A 17385-nucleotide genomic window follows, 5' to 3' on the forward strand; every position below is an offset into this window, starting at 1 on the left:
ACCGTCAAAATTAAAAGATTGAGCACCATATATTAGTCAAGAGATACATTTAGCCTTAGTTATTAGGACTCTTCCTTTTAAAGATAAGTCCCTCTGTAGCCATTGATTTAGCTTCTTCTGGGGTTTTTTAATAAGGGGGTTAATTGAATAAGCCTCTAGACTTCTGATCCTTAGTAATGGTTATACCTAAATATGTTAAGTCCTTCTTTCACTGGAATACCATAATATGAAGGTGTCACACAATCTTTGACAGCCATGAGTTCACATTTATTCATGTTAAGATATAGACCAGATGCTTTGGAAAAGGATTGTATCACATTGATTGATATGGGACTTTGGTTAACGTCTTTCAGAAAAAGTGTAGTATTGTCAGCCAGCTGGCTTATAATAATTTCTTTACCAACTATGGAAATACCTTGTACAAGACAATTATTTAAATAATTTGTAAGAAGTTGGGTGATTAATAAAAACAGATACGGAGAGATAGGACGACCTTGCCTAATTCCTCTCTTTAACTCAAATGTAGGTGAGGTGCCATGTTTCAGTTTGATAGAGTTGTTACCATTTGTATAGAGAGTCTTAATAGCCGTACAGAAAAAAATCCCCAAAGCCAATTTCAAGGGGTGGAAAGGAACTCGATCTAAACTGTTTCAAGATGCTTATAAAAATCAAAAAATCAAATTACGCCTCCTCGGTTATTAAGGTCTGAGTAGTCAATATGTCTAATCTAGTTCTGATATTGTTAGAAATATGTTTGTTCCACATAAAGCCAAACTGTGTTTCATCAACAGTTCATCAACAGCTTCCAACCAATCGCTGCCCGCACGGCCCGCCTGACTAGCATCACTACTCTGGATGGTTCTGACTTAGAATATTGTAAAGTACATAATACCTAGGTGTCTGGTTAGACTGTAAACTCTCCTTCCAGACTCACATTAAGCATCTCCATCCATAAATTAAATCTAGAATCGGCGCTTCCTATTCACAACAAGCTCCTTCACTCATGCTGCCAAAAACCACCTCGTAAAGACTGACTATCCTACTGATCCTTGACTTCGGCGATGTCATTTACAAAATAGCCTCCAACACTCTACTCAGCAAATTGGATGCAGTCTAATCACAGTGCCATCCGTTTGTTACCAAATCATCTTATACCACCACCACTGCGACTTGTATGCCTTAGTCGGCTGGCCCTCGCTACATATTCGTCGCCAGCCACTGGCTCCAGGTATCTATAAATCTATGCTAGGTAAAGCTCCGCCTTATCTCAGCTCACTGGTCACGATAACAACACCCACCCGTAGCATATTTCCCTCACAACTTTAAACATCAGCTATCTGAGCAGCTAACCGATGCTGCAGCTGTACATAGTCCATCTCTGTAAATGCCCACCCAATCTACCTACCTCATCCCCATACTGTTTTTATTTACTAATTTACAGAATAGGATAGAAAACACTCCAAAAGTTTCCAAAACTGTCAAAATATGTTTGGAGTATAAACAAAACTGATTCTGCAGGCGAAAACCTGAGGAATCTCACCCGGAAGTTATTTTTTTTATCTGTATTTCCTTGCCGTTTCTTCCATTTAGTGTTCAAACCAGAATTCCTTTTCCAAAGGCTCCTTCCTGCGCGCGCGAGGGGGTACCTCCATTTCTTTCTTCTCTTTTATTGAATAGTACGGTCCGGTTGAATATTATCGATTATGTTTGTTAAAAACAACCTGAGGATTGATATAAAAAACATTTGACATGTTCTAAACAACATGTACGGATACTTTTGGAATTTTGTCGACGGAACGAGGCCTTGTTTTCTGGAACATAACCGCGCAACCCAAATGGCGTTTTTTTGTTATAAAATAAATATTTATCGAACAAAAATAACATTTATTGTAGTACTGGGAGTTCAGTGAGTGCAAACATCCGAAGATTATCAAAGGTAAGCGATTAATTTTATTGCTTTTCTGACTTGCGTGACCATGCTAATTTTGGGCTAGCTGTTCTAGCATTGATTGATACACTCACAAAAGCTTGGATTGCTTTCGCTGCAAAGCATATTTTCAAAATCTGACACGATAGGTGGATTAACAACAAGCTAAGCTGTGTTTTGATATATTTCACTTGTGATTGCATGATTATAAATATTTTTAGTAATATTTTGCGCCCTGCAATTCAGCGGTTGTTTAGGAAAATGATCCCGCTAAAGGGATCCGTAGTGCAGAGAAGTTAACTTGGCTTTCGAAGATTTTAGATAGGCAGGGCAGGATGGATATAGGTCTGTAACAGTTTGGGTCTAGGGTGTCACCCCCTTTGAAGAGGGGGATGACCGCGGCAGCTTTCCAATCTTTAGGGATCTCGGACGATACGAAAGAGAGGTTGAACAGGCTGGTAAGAGGGGTTGCAACAATGGCGGGGGTTGCAACAATGGCGGCGGATAGTTTTAGAAAGAGAGGGTCCAGACTGTCTAGCCCAGCTGATCTGTACGGGTCCAGGTTTTGCRGCTCTTTCAGAACATCTGCTATCTGGATTTGGGTGAAGGAGAAGCTGGGGAGGCTCGGGCGAGTAGCTGCTGTTTCCCGGGGTTGGAGTAGCCAGGAGGAAGGCATGGCCAGCCGTAGAGAAATGCTTATTGAAATTTTTGATTATCATGGATTTATCGGTGGTGACCGTGTTACCTAGCCTCAGTGCAGTGGGCAGCTGGGAGGAGGTGCTCTTGTTCTCCATGGACTTTACAGTGTCCCAAAACCTTTTGGAGTTAGAGTTACAGGATGCAAATTTCTGCTTGAAAAAGCTAGCCTTTTCTTTCCTGACTGCGTGTATTGGTTCCTGACTTCCCTGAACAGTTGCATATCGCGGGGACTATTCGATGCWAYTGCAGTTCGCCACAGGATGTTTTTGTGCTGGTCAAGGGAGGTCAGGTCTGGAGTGAACCAAGGGCTATATCTGTTCTTAGTTCTGCATTTTTTGAAAGGGGCACGCTTATCTAAGATGGTGAGGAAATTACTTTTAAAGAACGACCAGGCATCCTCGACTGAGGGGATGAGGTCAATATCCTTCCAGGATACCCGGGCCAGGTCGATTAGAAAGGCCTGCTCGCAGAAGTGTTTTAGGGAGCGTTTGACAGTGATGAGGGGTGGTCGTTTGACCGCGGACCCATAGCGGATACAGGCAATGAGGCAGTGATCGCTGAGATCCTGATTGAAAACAGCAGAGGTGTATTTGGAGGGCAAGTTGGTCAGGATAATGTCTATGAGGGTGCCCATGTTTACAGATTTAGGTTTGTACCTAGTGGGTTCCTTGATGATTTGTGTGAGATTGAGTGCATCTAGCTTAGATTGTAGGACTGCCGGGGTGTTAAGCATATCCCAGTTTAGGTCACCTAACAGAACGAACTCTGAAGCTAGATGGGGGAGATCAATTCACATATGGTGTCCAGGGCACAGCTGGGAGCGGAGGGGGGTCGATAGCAGGCGGCAACAGTGAGAGACTTATTTCTGGAGAGATTAATTTTTAAAATTAGAAGTTCGAACTGTTTGGGTATAGACCTGGAAAGTATGACAGAACTTTACAGGCTATCTCTGCAGTAGATTGCAACTCCTCCCCCTTTGGCAGTTCTATCTTGACAGAAAATGCTGTCATTTTTGGTGGCCTTCCTAAGCCAGGATTCAGACACGGCAAGGACATCAGGGTTGGCGGAGTGTGCTAAAGCATTGAGTGAAACAAACTTAGGGAGGAGGCTTCTGATGTTAACATGTTCGTCGTAGTGAGGAGACCAAGGCGCAGCGTGATTTGAATACATTCTTCCTTTATTAACGAAGAACACTTAAACAAACTAACAAAACGACCGTGAAGCTAATCAAACGAGTGCTGACATGCAACTACACATAGACAATAACCCACAAAACCTAAATGGAAAATGGCAACCTAAATAGGATCCCCAATCAGAGACAACGATAAACAGCTGCCTCTGATTGGGAACCAATTTAGGCCACCATAGACCTACAATAACCTAGACTTACAAAAAACCCATAGATCTACAAAAAACCCTAGACAACACAAAATACACATACCCACCCACGTCACACCCTGACCTGACCAAAATAATACAGAAAATCAGGTAAGTGACAACATGCATGAAACCAAGGCTTTTCGATCACAGAAGTCGACAAATGAGGTGCCTCAGACGTAAAGGCTGCTAGTAGTGGCTAACAATGACCAAATAGCTTGTAGCTAATTAGCAAGTTAGCTTCTGATTGACTAGGTGGTTCTGGATATAAGGTCTAAAAAATAAAAAATAATAGCGTTCCGTATCACATTGGGTGAGGCAGGTTACCGAAGTGTATAATTGAATTAAAATGGAAAAGAGATTAAATATTGAAATATATACAAAATATAAAAATTGAAATATATACAAAAAAGGACGAAAAAAAGACAAAAGTACACGAGAGGACGAACAAACACGTCTGCACTCTACGCCATCTTGGACAAAAAAAGCTCAAAATAAAGATAAATAAAAATACATTTTTTTTAATGATTGCATCCAGGAATTCTTAATTATTTTTGCAAGTAGTAAGGCTAATATCTTATAGAATTATTAAGAAGACAAATTGGACGCCAGTTATCGATGAGCAGCACTTATTTTTTTAGGCTTAGGCTTGTCTTATTAACCCCCGAGTTTCATTGTAGGAGGGGGAGAACATTGTTTTTAATACTCTCTAAAAAAAACTTCAAGTAGGAAGGGAGCTACTTGTTCAGAAAATATTTTTTTAAATTCTGACGTAATTCCATCAACACCTTGGGATTTATTGTTCTTTAGATGTTTGATAGACTATACTCTCTTCAACTTGATGGTTCATCACACTGTTTAGATTCTCTATCACTGATAGATGGAAACATTCTACAGTGAGTCAAAAATCCGTATCTGTGGATCCTGAGAGTACGTAGAGCTATACAATTTCCTGTAATTTCCTACAGTATTTAGCGATGAATTTCTGTTCATCTGTAATAACACCATCAGTGTTTAACTTATGGATAGTGGTTATTTGTAGAGTGACATTTCTCAAGTGTAAAAGAAGTAGGATGAATTCTGTTCCCCTCCTCGAGCCATTTTTTTACTAGATCTAATTAAGGCTCTTTCTGCTTATAATCTATATATAATTTATTATCCCGTTATTGTAATCTATACATATTATCCAGTTATTTCATCTATGTATAAACAGTTGAAGTCGGAAGTTTACATACACTTAGGTTGGAGTCATTAAAACTCGTTTTTCAACCACTCCACAAATTTCTTGTTAACAAACTATAAGTTTTGGCAAGTCGGTTACGACATCTACTTGTGTGCATGACACAAGTCATTTTTCCAACAATTGTTTACAGACAGATTATTTCCTTATATATTCACTGTATCACAATTCCAAGTGGTCAGAGTTTACGATACACTAAGTTGACTGTGCTTTAAACAGCTTGGAAAATTCCAGAAAATGATGTCATTGTCACGCCCTGGCCATAGAGAGGCTTTTATCTCTATTTTGGTTAGGCCAGGGTGTGACTAGGGTGGGCATTCTTGTTTCTTTATTTCTATGTTTTTCTATTTCTTTGTGTTTGGCCGGGTGTGGTTCTCAATCAGAGGCAGCTGTCTATCGTTGTCTCTGATTGGGAATCTATACTTAGGCAGCCTTTTCCCACCTGTGTTTTGTGGGTATGTTTTTCTGTATAGTTTAGTATCCTTACAGAACTGTTCGTTTTTCTCTTTGTTTTTTTGTTCTTGTCACGGCCGTCGTTAAAGGAAGACCAAAGTGCAGCGTGGTGAGCGTACATTTTCCTTTATTTAAATGACGCCAACAATAAACAATACAAAACGGACCGTGAAGCTTAAGGACTATAGTGCCACAAACAAAGACAAATACCCACCACGAAAGGAGGGAAAAAGGGCTACCTAAGTATGGTTCCCAATCAGAGACAACGATAGACAGCTGTCCCTGATTGGGAACCATACCCGGCCAAAACATAGAAACACAAAATCATAGAAAACAAAACATAGAATGCCCACCCCACATCACATCACACCCTGACCTAACCAAATAGAGAAATAAAACGTCTCTCTAAGGTCAGGGCGTGACAGTTCTAGTGTTCTGATTTAATAAAATATCATGAACACGTACCACGCTGAGCTTTGGTCCACTCCTTCTTCATCAGACAAGTGTGACAGAACTACCCACCACAAATGGACCAAGCAGTGTGGTAAGGAGGAGCAGCGTTTTTTGSACTCATGGACTTGGGAGGAAATCCTGGACGGTAAGGGACCCTGGAGGCAGGCTGGGGAATATCGCCGTCCTAAGGAGGAATTAAATGCAGCGAAGGAGGAGCGGCGACGGTATGAGGAGGCAAGTCATCGAAGCAGGCACGTGAGGCAGCCCCCCCAAAACAGGCACACGGGGAGATAGGCGGAGTCAGGTTATAGACCTGAGCCAACTCCCCGTGCTTACCGCGGGGAGCGAGTGACCGGGCAGGCACCGTGTTATGTGGGAAAGCGCACAGTGTCTCYGGTGCGCATGCACAGCCCGGTGCGCTCGGAGCCAGCTCTCCGTAAGTACCACGCTAGAGTGGGCATCCAGCCAGGGCGRATTGTGCCAGCTCAGCGCTCTTGGTCTCCGGTGCGCCGTTTTGGCCCAGGGTATCCTGCGCCATCTCTGCGCACTGTGTCTCCGGTGCGCTGTGACTCCTCAGTGCGTCCTATGCCTGCGTTCCGCCCGTGCCGGGCTAAAGTGGGCATTCAGCCAAGAGGAGAGGTGCAAGTGGTTAGCACCAGATCTCCAGTGCTCCCCCACAGCCCGGTTCGACCTGTGCCTGCGCTCTGGARGTGCCGGGCTAAAGTGGGCATTCAGCCGGGAAGAGTGGTGCCAGGGATACGCACCAGATCTCCAGTGCTTCCCTACAGCCCGGTCCATCCAGTGCCTCCTCCAAGGACCAATACGCTCCAAAATGTGGTGTGGTTCAATGATAACCCTGACATTTTGCGAAGGCGGAGCTGAATCAAATCAAATGTTATTTGTCACATGCGGCAAATACAACAAGTGTGGACCTTACAGTGAAATGCTTACTTACAAGCCCTTAACCAACAATGCAGTTTAGAGAAAAATACCTAAAAAATWAATAAATAAAAGAAACAAATAATTAAAGAGCAGCAGTAAAATAACAATAGTGAGGCTATATACAATGGGTACCGGTACAGAGTCATTGTGCGGCCACACCGGCTAGTCGGGGTTATTGAGGTAATATGTACATGTAGGTAGAGTTATTAAAGTGACTATGCATAGATAATAACAGGGGGGGGGGGCAATGCAAATAGTCTTGGTAGCCATTTGATTAGATGTTCAGGAGTCTTATGGCTTGGGGGTAGAAAAAGTTTAGAAGCCTCTTGGAACTAGACTTGGCACTCCGGTACCGCTTGCCGTGCGGTAGCAGAGAGAATAGTCTATGACTAGGGTGGCTGGAGTCTTTAACAATTTTTAGGGCCTTCCTCTGACACCGCCTGGTATAGAGGTCCTGGATGGCAGGAAGCTTGGCCCCAGTGATGTACTGGACTGTACGCATTACCCTCTGTAGTGCCTTGCGGTCGGAGGCCGAGCAGTTGCMATACCAGGCAGCGATGCAACCCGTCAGGATGCTCTCGATTGTGCAGCTGTAGAACCTTTTGAGGATCTGAGGACCTATGCCAAATCTATTCAGTCTCCTGAGGTGGAATTCACGACTGTCTTGGTGTGCTTGCACCATGTTAGTTTGTTGGTGATGTGGACGCCAAGGAACTTGAAGCTCTCAACCTGCTCGACTACAGCCCCGTCTATGAGGATGGGGGCGTGCTCGGTCCTCCTTTTCCTGTAGTCCACAATCATTTCCTTTGTCTTGATCACATTGAGGGAGAGGTTGTTATCCTTGCACCACACGGTCAGGTCTCTGACCTCCTCCCTATAGGCTGTCTTGTCGTAGTTGGTGATCAGGCCTACCACTGTTGTGTCAYCGGCAAACTTAATGATGGTGTTGGAAGAAAACTTAATGTCGTGCCTGGCYGTGCAGTCATGAGTGAACAGGGAGTACAGGAGGGGACTGAGCACGCACCCCTGAGGTTCCCCCGTGTTGAGGATCWGCGTGGCGGATGTGTTGTTACCTACCCTTACCACCTGGGAGCGGCCCGTCAGAAAGTCCAGGATCCATTTGCAGAGGAAGGTGTTTAGTCCCAGGGTCCTTAGCTAAGTGATGAGCTTTGAGGGCACTATGGTGTTGAACACTGAGCTTTTGTCACGAATATCACCGAAGGTGGCTCCCATTCCCGTTCGGGTCTACTAGCTGCCACCGATCCCTCTTTTCCCTTTTCGTTTGGTTTTGTCTAATTGTTTTCACCTGGTTTTGTCTAATTGTTTTCACCTGTTCCTTGTTGGGGTTTTTGGGTTGGGGTTATTTAAGTTAGGTTAGCCCGCTTGTGTTTGTGCGGGCTTGTTAATGTTTATGTTAGAGGTGTACTCTGATTATTGTTGGGTTTTCGCTGCCCGGATTTACCAGTTGCACTTGGGTTTGGTATGTTACGCCTGTATTCGGCGTCACCCATTGTACGTGTTCCTGTTTTGGACATTAAAGCGTTTTTTCCCAGATACTTCTGCTCTCTGCGCCTGACTCCACACCCATCCTCTTCGAGCGTTACAGCTTTGTCAATGAATAGCATTCTCACATAGGTGTTCCTTTTGTCCAGGTGTGAAAGTGCAGTGTGGAGTGCAATAGTGATTGAATCATCTGTGGATCTGTTGGGCGGTATGCAAATTAGAGTGGATCTAGGGTTTCTGGGATAATGGTGTTGATGTGAGSCATGACAAGCCTTTCAAAGCACTTCATGGCTACAGAYGTGAGTGCTACGGGTCGGTAGTCATTTAGGCAGGTTACCTTAGTGTTCTTGAGTGGCCGAGACTGATACAGGCGCGAACAGCTGTGTTGGCTATGCATCAATTCAGGTTACTAGACTTTTCAGGTCATAACACTTTTTGATGTTTCATAAGTGATGTCTCTTTGCATTTAACAAATGACACTGTTAGGATGCCGGAATTGTTTTAGTRGTAGTTGGAAAAGGAATAGTAACTGAAGTCTGGACACTGACTATAGGTCTCACATGTAGCCTATTATAATAATAACTCTGAATTGTGTTCCTCGCAGTAAAATTATAGACCAATTGTTAATTTTGTCTTGGGAACAGGAGTGGAGAAATATTATGCCTTTCTTTCAGTATTTTGAGAATGCGATTGTGCGCTTTTTGTCCTGTCAAACATGTAGCATAAACGTGCAATTTCTTTCAAGCTGAGAGTATTCAATTTTCAACCAGAAAATATGCATCCAACACCAACTGAAATACTATCAGAAACATGTTGGATCGTTTTCACAGCTTTTCATTTCCTTTAAACCAGTCACTGATATCATTTGGAAATCTCCCTGGTCCTTAAACGTCCTCGCTCCATGAGAGAAGCAGAAATGAAAGAGAAAACTTTACCGATGTCAACTAGATTGTTGATGATGCGTTGATCATTCTATCGATTTATGACATATTCTGGTGAGCAAGGCTTTTCTTAGTGTTCAAGGCGAACATCAAGTAATGACAGAAGAGAAGCTGCATGCATCTAATTATAGACAGGTTGTCTAACAAATAGCCAACCAAATGTCGGAAATAATAAGCAGAGAAATATCTAAATGAGGCTTAAAACTTTTACCATACCCCCTGTCGTTGAGCCGGCCTTGAGTATTGTGTGCAGGTAGTCTACATGAGGCTTTTGAAGTAATTGTTTGGAAGCATCATCATGACTGATTGTGTTTATACCCCATTGAAAGGTAGACCCACACATAAATCAAATCAAACTTTATTTGTCACATGCGCCGAATGGAATAAATGKGAGGTCCTATACTGGGAATAAATTAAATCTACTTTGACCACTGGTTATGGTTAAGGTGAGGGCAAAGGTTAAGGKTWKRRWTKRAATGGAATGGAGTCAAACATGTGGTTTCCATTTTTGAGTTTGACACCGTTCCATGAATTCCATTCCAGCCATTACAATGAGCCCATCCTCCTATACCTCCTCCCACCAGCCTCCTGTTGGTTGGAGAGCAACCGTACTGTCGGTTTTCACTATACCCTAATCTAGCACACCAGATTCTAATRATTAGCTGGTTGATAAATTGAAYCAGGTTAGTTACAACTGGGGTTGGAGYGAAAACCTAAAGGAGGGTAGTTCTCCAGGAACAGGGTTGGCAACCCATGCTTTAGCCTTACTGCAAATGTCCCCATTGAAATGAGCAGGATGCAAGACAGCCAAATACACTATCTACGCATGTGCAYAGGTTTKGTTCATGCTGTTCACAGTGTGGTAACCAGGGCACCAAAACAGTGGAGAAGTTGAGCCTCGTGCTTCAATGCACTTAGTTGCAGCGGAAATTGACCCAACATGCTTACGTTCTGCATCTACGTCATATCGCTGACCAGTGGCACCTGTTTTGYATGTTATTTTAGCATTAATACGTGTCACATAACAGTTTGCAAACAATGTAAAAAAATAAATAATAATCGTTGAGTTAATAAAGCTGCATGCATTGGTCTCTTTTTTGCTTTCTTGAGAAAGGCTTCTCCAAAATGTAGGTGTTTCAGCCTAACCACAGATAAAATGACATCAAATCATGCTATATATACAGTAGCTTTGATTGGACTGATCATGTCAACATCATACTTTCAAAATCTTATCTAGCACGCTAGCAGTCATCAACATGAATTAAGTAGACAATCTACTGGCAAATCCTTTTCAATCCTTGTCATATGAAGAGAAATAATGAAGAGAAATTATAAATAAAACATTACACAACAAGTTGGAAATCGCAAATTCAACAATGAGTGATTTGGAAGAAATCAGTGGCTAACTGCAAGCATTGCAAAGTAATCATCTTGGCCATGTTCTGTTATAATCTCCACCCGGCACAGCCAGAAGAGGACTGGCCACCCCTCATAGCCTGGTTCCTCTCTAGGTTTCTTCCTAGGTTTTGGCCTTTCTAGKGAGTTTTTCCAAGCCACCGTGCTTCTACACCTGCATTGCTTGCTGTTTGGGGTTTTAGGCTGGGTTTCTGTACAGCACTTTGAGATATCAGCTGATGTAAGAAGGGCTATATCAATAAATTTGATTTGATTTGATTAATCACTAGCCTGCTATTCAGTGGAGTGGGTGTGTGGTCCCAAGTCTGGGTTTAAGGGTCTCTTTTCCTAGCTTAAAAGGAAAAACATTCAACATTGGCCATGCTGTCAATCCAGCATGACTTCTGCCACGCTCAAAACAACTGGAAACTCTGAACTGGCAAATCTGACTTCAGTGAATGCAAGACAACTGGGAACTCTGAAAAAAACGAGCTCCGACTGGGAAAATGCGTTTTGAAAGGTCATCCAACTCGGAATTGCAAGTCAGGAACTCAGGCCTCTTTCTAGAGCTCTGACGTGAAGWTCACTGATATCATCATGATTCRACCTTGTTTGTCTTGAAAGCACCATACATCCAGAGGATGCCAGACTTTGATGACAAAGTTTGATGACAGAATTTGCCCACGAAGGAACGCCGCGCCACCTTCCTGTCCAAGTGAGCACAGCACAACAAGGGGAGTCCAAAAATGTCCTCTATGCTGCTGCATAAATTATGCAATATGCCAGGAAGATATGTATACTGTCTGCAGCTAAGAAAGTAATATTAAGTGTATGTTGTGTAGTAAGCTGTTAGTAGCCCATGTGCCTCACCCTATAATTTGGTCACATTTCACCTCATAATTTCATCTACTGTKCTGACTTGGTGGTGCACATGTAGGGTGCACATGTAGCCTGTAGCCTGTTTTAGAGAAATGTAATCATTGAATGTTGTAAGAGCTTTCATTGTCTGCTTATATGCTCTTTTTATTTATCCTATGGTTCTGGCTTGGTTTACAGAGAGAACACTGTAAGAATTCAGTAATCGTGTTCTGAATTCTGTCGCTGTACATTTCAAAAGTGCTGAACAAATAGTTATATTGATTACGTCCGTCCTAGCTCGCTCATTAATGTCTTAATCGAAATTACGGATTGCCTCTTATCCGCTCGTCCCTCCCTTATGCCATAGTTTGTACATCTCAATTGTCAGTAGAAACCACATTTGTTTAAGCAAGTCAGCCATGTCAGCTATGTTTTTTTAAATGCAGTAAATGAGGTTGAATGAACTGTTTCGCTGTCAGACAAGGCTCCGCTGTCACGTTCTGACCTTAGTTCCTTTTTTATGTCTTTGTGTTAGACTACCCACCCCAACTCACGCCCCGACCAAACCTATGTTCTTTTTTCCATGTTGTTATATTTCTGTGTTTGGCTTGGTATGGTTCTCAATCAGAGGCAGCTGTCGATCGTTGTCTCTGATTGAGAACCATACTTAGGTAGCCTGTTTTCCCCATTTTGGTTGTGGGTGTTTATTTTCTGTGTAGTGTCTGTTCACCTTGCAGAACTGTTTAGTTTTCTCCTCGTTGTTATTTTGTGTAGTGTTCAGTTTTCAATTAAATTATGACGAACMCTTACCACGCTGCATTTTGGTCCTCTTCTCCTTCACCAGACGAGAATCGTTACATCCGCTGATATCCAGGTGTAGCAGTGGTAAATTATTGGGACTGCTGTTGAGACTCTGCTGTTGGGACAGCTTTATGTGTAGGCCCTAACAGTTTGTGGGCACCCTTTGTCACCGTTATATTGCAATTCATGTATTGTTTGGTGTTGTTGTGTATTTGCTTTGCTGGCATGCATCTAAACAATTTTCTGTGGAGTTTGCCCCACCAAGATCTACATGCTGAAATCGCCACTGTCGCCCGACTCTACCTTTAAAGTTGTTGTTCTTYTGTACAGTCAAAACTTAGTTAGCCAGTATTTATCTGGTTCCACACAAATATTATAGACAATAGCTACATTTTTAACCTTCCTTATGTCAACTGCTGCACGTGTTGATCTTGTGTCAAGTGGAATATCATGWAGATGAGGTTAAGAATATGCCTATTGAATGGGGTTTATAACTGTTTTGACCCACTAAAATACTGGTTTATTTGACACAAGGTAAATTAAGATTAGCCTAGAAAGTGTCGCACGTGGATTGCAGGGGAGAGGTAGTTGTTTATAACTGGTGATGGGAAACCGAGGCTTTCTGAAGCCTCCCCATACAAAAAAAGATTTCAGTTTTGAAACTGCAATAAAAGTGCAGTAACTGCAGTCGACTGTGGTATTTTGGAYGCAGTAATTGCAGAATAACTGCAGTGCACTGCAGTTGAACTGCAGTTATACTGCACTGTAACTGCAGTTACACTGTAAAAGTACTACAGTAAAAAGACAGTGTTATTTTGGACACAGTATTTGTAGCGTACTGCAGTTATACTGCACTCTAACTACAGTTATTCTGCACTCTGACTGCAATATTTTTTCGTAAGGGCTTTGGGGATTTCCTCAATTTGTGCTCAAAGTGGTTCATTATTCAGAGCTTTTAACACAATACACATCAGTAACATCTGCTGGTCAGCAATAGAAATCTCAGCGATTAGTCGTGGGCGGTAGTAATGCTTTGAAAACTGTATTGGAGCTCCGGTATCAATCGGCCCGTCACTATTTATAACCATGACTATAATGAATGAAGGGTATTGAATAACAATAATATAACCTGTTRATATTCACTGATTTCAATATGAGTGTTTATTTTATGAAGTGTCTCTCAATCAATTCAATTCAAAGCGCTTTATTGACATGGGAAACATATGTTCACATTGCCAAAGCAAGTGAATATTAAACTCACAAAAGTTTCAAAGGAATRGAGACATTTAAAATGTTACATTATGGCTATATATAGTGCTGTAATGACGTGTAAATAGTTCGAATAAAAAAGGGAAAATAAATATATAAATATGGGTTGTTTGTTCTTCACTGGTTGCTCTTTTCTTGTGGCAACAGGTCTCTCTCTCTCTCCCTCTCATCGCTCTCTCTCTATCTCCCTCTTATCGCTCTCTCTCTCTTTCTCTCTCATCAGGGGCTGTGCACAACAGAAAACACACTTCTTTGAACAGGGAAATCATAACGAGTAAATAGGACACACATGAGCGTCGTTCATGTCTCTAGGACGGTGTCTGCCAYCCTCTGGTGACAGGTGAAACCATGACAGTATCCCCCCATCTAGGAGCGGCTCCAGCCGCGGAGCCAGGGCGRCCACCAYATAGTTGGTTGAAGTCCCAAACTAGTTCTGGATCCAGGATGTCCCGGGCAGGCACCCACGCCCGCTCCTCRGGGCCGTATCCCTCTCAGTCCACCAGGTACTGCAGGGTGCCTCGGACCGGACGAACCTCCAATGGACRCCGGACAGTGTAGGCCGGGCGACCATCAACAAGTCGAGGGGGCATAGGGGCAGGTGTGGGTTGAGAGATGGGACTGGTCCTTACCAGCTTGAGATGGGAGACATGGAAGGATGGACAGGCCCACATAGACCTGGGAAGCTAGAGACGATAGGATCTTGAATGGTCCACCTTTAACAGTAGATCACAGATGGGCAGCCACACCCGTTGACCCGGTTGGAGGAGCTGAAGAGGCCTTCGGTGCCAGTTTGCCTGGTGTTGGTGTCGGGCAGAGGAGCGGAGCAAGGAGGATCGCACTCTGAGCCAGGTGCATCGCACTCTGAGCCAGGTGCGGCGACATCGTCAAATGAACGCCTCGGCTGATGGCACCCCCGCTTCGGCCTCTTGTTCAGCAAACGGGGGGGGAACCCAAACTGATACTCCAACTGCCCAGACGAGGAACTATCTCCAGTTGCTGGCCTGGGTGGAGACAAAACAGTGGAGGAATTTCTCCAGCTCCTGGTTGGCCCTCTCCGTTTGCCCGTTCTACTGTGGGTGGAACCCCAAGGAGAGACTCACCAACACCCCCAACAGGGAGCAGAAGGCTTTCCAATACCGTATGACAAACTGGGGCCCACGATCCGAGACAGTGTCCTGGGGAAGTCTGTGTCGTCGAAAGACATGGGTAATCATGAGATCAGCGGWCTCCTTCTCAGAGGGMAACTTGGGTAAGGCTATGGAATGGGCTGCCTTGGAAAACCAATTGGCGACCACCAGGATAGTGGTAAGCCCTTGGGATGGGGGTAACCCTGTGATAAAGTCTATGGACAGGTGGGACGAGGTCCGGCTGGGGATGGGCAGAGGTTGGAGCAACCCAGCCGGTCGTTGTCGTGAGGACTTGCTTTGGGCAGAGGTGGAGCAGGCCGTAATGAAGGATCTCACATCCTCAATCATGTTGGGCCACCAGAATTTCCCGCCTCAGGAACTCCAGTGTCCGATTAACCCCTGGATGCCCAGTTAATTTAGAGGAGTGTCCCCATTGTAGAACTCGGGAATGGACTGATCGCGGAACATAAAGTCTGTTAGTGGGACCCACACCGAGGTCAGGTTCTCAGGTCTGGGCTTGTYGCACCGCGGTCTCAATACTCCATATCACAGGGGACACAATGTGGGAGCTGGGGATGATGGTCTCGGAGTCCCTCTGCTTGGTAGAGACATTGTGTTGGCGGGACAAGGCATCTGCTTTCTGATTCTTGAATCCTGGGCGATAGGCTAGTGTGAAGTTGAATCTGTTAAAGAACAGAGCCCACCTAGCCTGGCGAGCGTTCAACCACTTGGCTTCTTGAATGGAGACCAAGTTCTAATTGTCTGTCCAGATCACGAAAGGATTAGGTGCCCCCTCCAACCAGTGTCTCCACCCCTCAAGGKCCCACTTAACTGCTCCCAGTTGCCTGCAACGTAGTTGTGGCAAGAACCGCATGGAGAAGAAGGCACATGGGTGCAGTTTCTTGTTCTCCTCATTCCGCTGTGAAAGGACCAGAGGTGAAACATCCCTTGAGCTCYCCGAATGCCCTGTCAGCCTCGGCGGCCCAGCAAAAAYGGTTCTGGGACTTGCGGGTTAGGGTCGTGAGAGGCGCTGCCACCGCAACAAAATTGCATTTAAAACGCCTGTAAAAATTGGCAAACCCGAGGAACCACTGGACTTGTTTGAGTAAGGCCGGACGGGGCCAGTCGGTGACCACCCTCACCTTTAYGGGGTCCATTTGGATGCCGGAGGTAGAGATCATGTGGCCCAGGAAAGAAACTTGGGATACATGGAACTCACACTTTTCTGTCTTGATGTATAGTTGACTCTGCAGGAGGAGTCTCAGGACACGGCGGACGTGCAGGATRTTTTTCTGGAAGGATCTTGGAGAAGATCAGGATGTCATCGAGGTAAGCAAAGACGAACCGATTCAACATATCCCTAAGCGTGTCCTTGACCAATGCTTGGAAGGCTGCCGGTGAGTTCGATAATTCGAAGGGCATGACTAAATATTCATATTGTAAACTTTGCGGAGGTCCAGTTTGGTGAAGATTTGGGCCTTATGGTCAAACTCCAAGGCGGCGGAYMTCAAGGTTAGGAGGTAATGAAATCCTGTTCAGCCCTCTGTAATCGATGCAGGGACGCAGACCTCCACTCTTCTTTCCCACAAAGGAGAAGTCTGCACCAGCTGGGGATGTAAAAGAGTGAATGAAACCTGCCTCCAGCRACTCCCGGATGTAATTGTCCATAACTRCTGCTTCAGGGGTCGAGAGGGAGTACAKACGACCACGGGGAGGGATGGAGCCGGGTCGGAGTTCTATGGCACAGTCGTATGGACGATGAGGAGGGAGGGTGGCGGATTGCCTCTTACTGAAGGCCTCCCGGAGGTCGAAGTCCTTGGGAGGGAGAGCGGAAAAGTCTTGGTCTTCAATGGATGCCGGGTAACACAGCGAGGCTCTTGATGGTGGTCTTAGACATTTAGTCTGGCAGTTCTTACCCCAGTCTAGTAGGTGTCCCGTAGATCAGGAGAATAGTGGGTTATGTAGCACTAGCCAGGGGTACCCTAGGAWAAGGGGGTTCTCGGGAGCAGTGATCAAAAGAAAACTAAGAGTCACTGAGTGGTTCACCCCAACCTGCAGTAGAATTGGCTTGGTCTGATATTCCACCTAACCGTAGCCGATGGGGCGTCGATCGAGGGCTTGAATCTGCAGAGGGATGGGACATTTCATGCAGGGGATTTGTAATYCTCTGGCGAAGTCTTGGTCAATGAAATTATCCACGGCCCCGGAGTCCACGAAGGGTTGAATGTGGTGCTGATGGTTGTCCCAATGTAGTGGCAGACGGTGACCGGGTAGMTGGAGTGTAACTGCTCGGCTCGTCAGGGTCTCCCCTTGTCCTAGCGAGTCCCGGCGTTTCCCGTCAACTCTGGGYAGGTAGAACGGAGATGGCCGAGACCTCCGCAGTAGAGGCAGCAGCCGTCG

Source organism: Salvelinus sp. IW2-2015, linkage group LG11 (assembly GCF_002910315.2).
Source record: "Salvelinus sp. IW2-2015 linkage group LG11, ASM291031v2, whole genome shotgun sequence".
NCBI classification, from domain to species: domain Eukaryota; kingdom Metazoa; phylum Chordata; class Actinopteri; order Salmoniformes; family Salmonidae; genus Salvelinus; species Salvelinus sp. IW2-2015.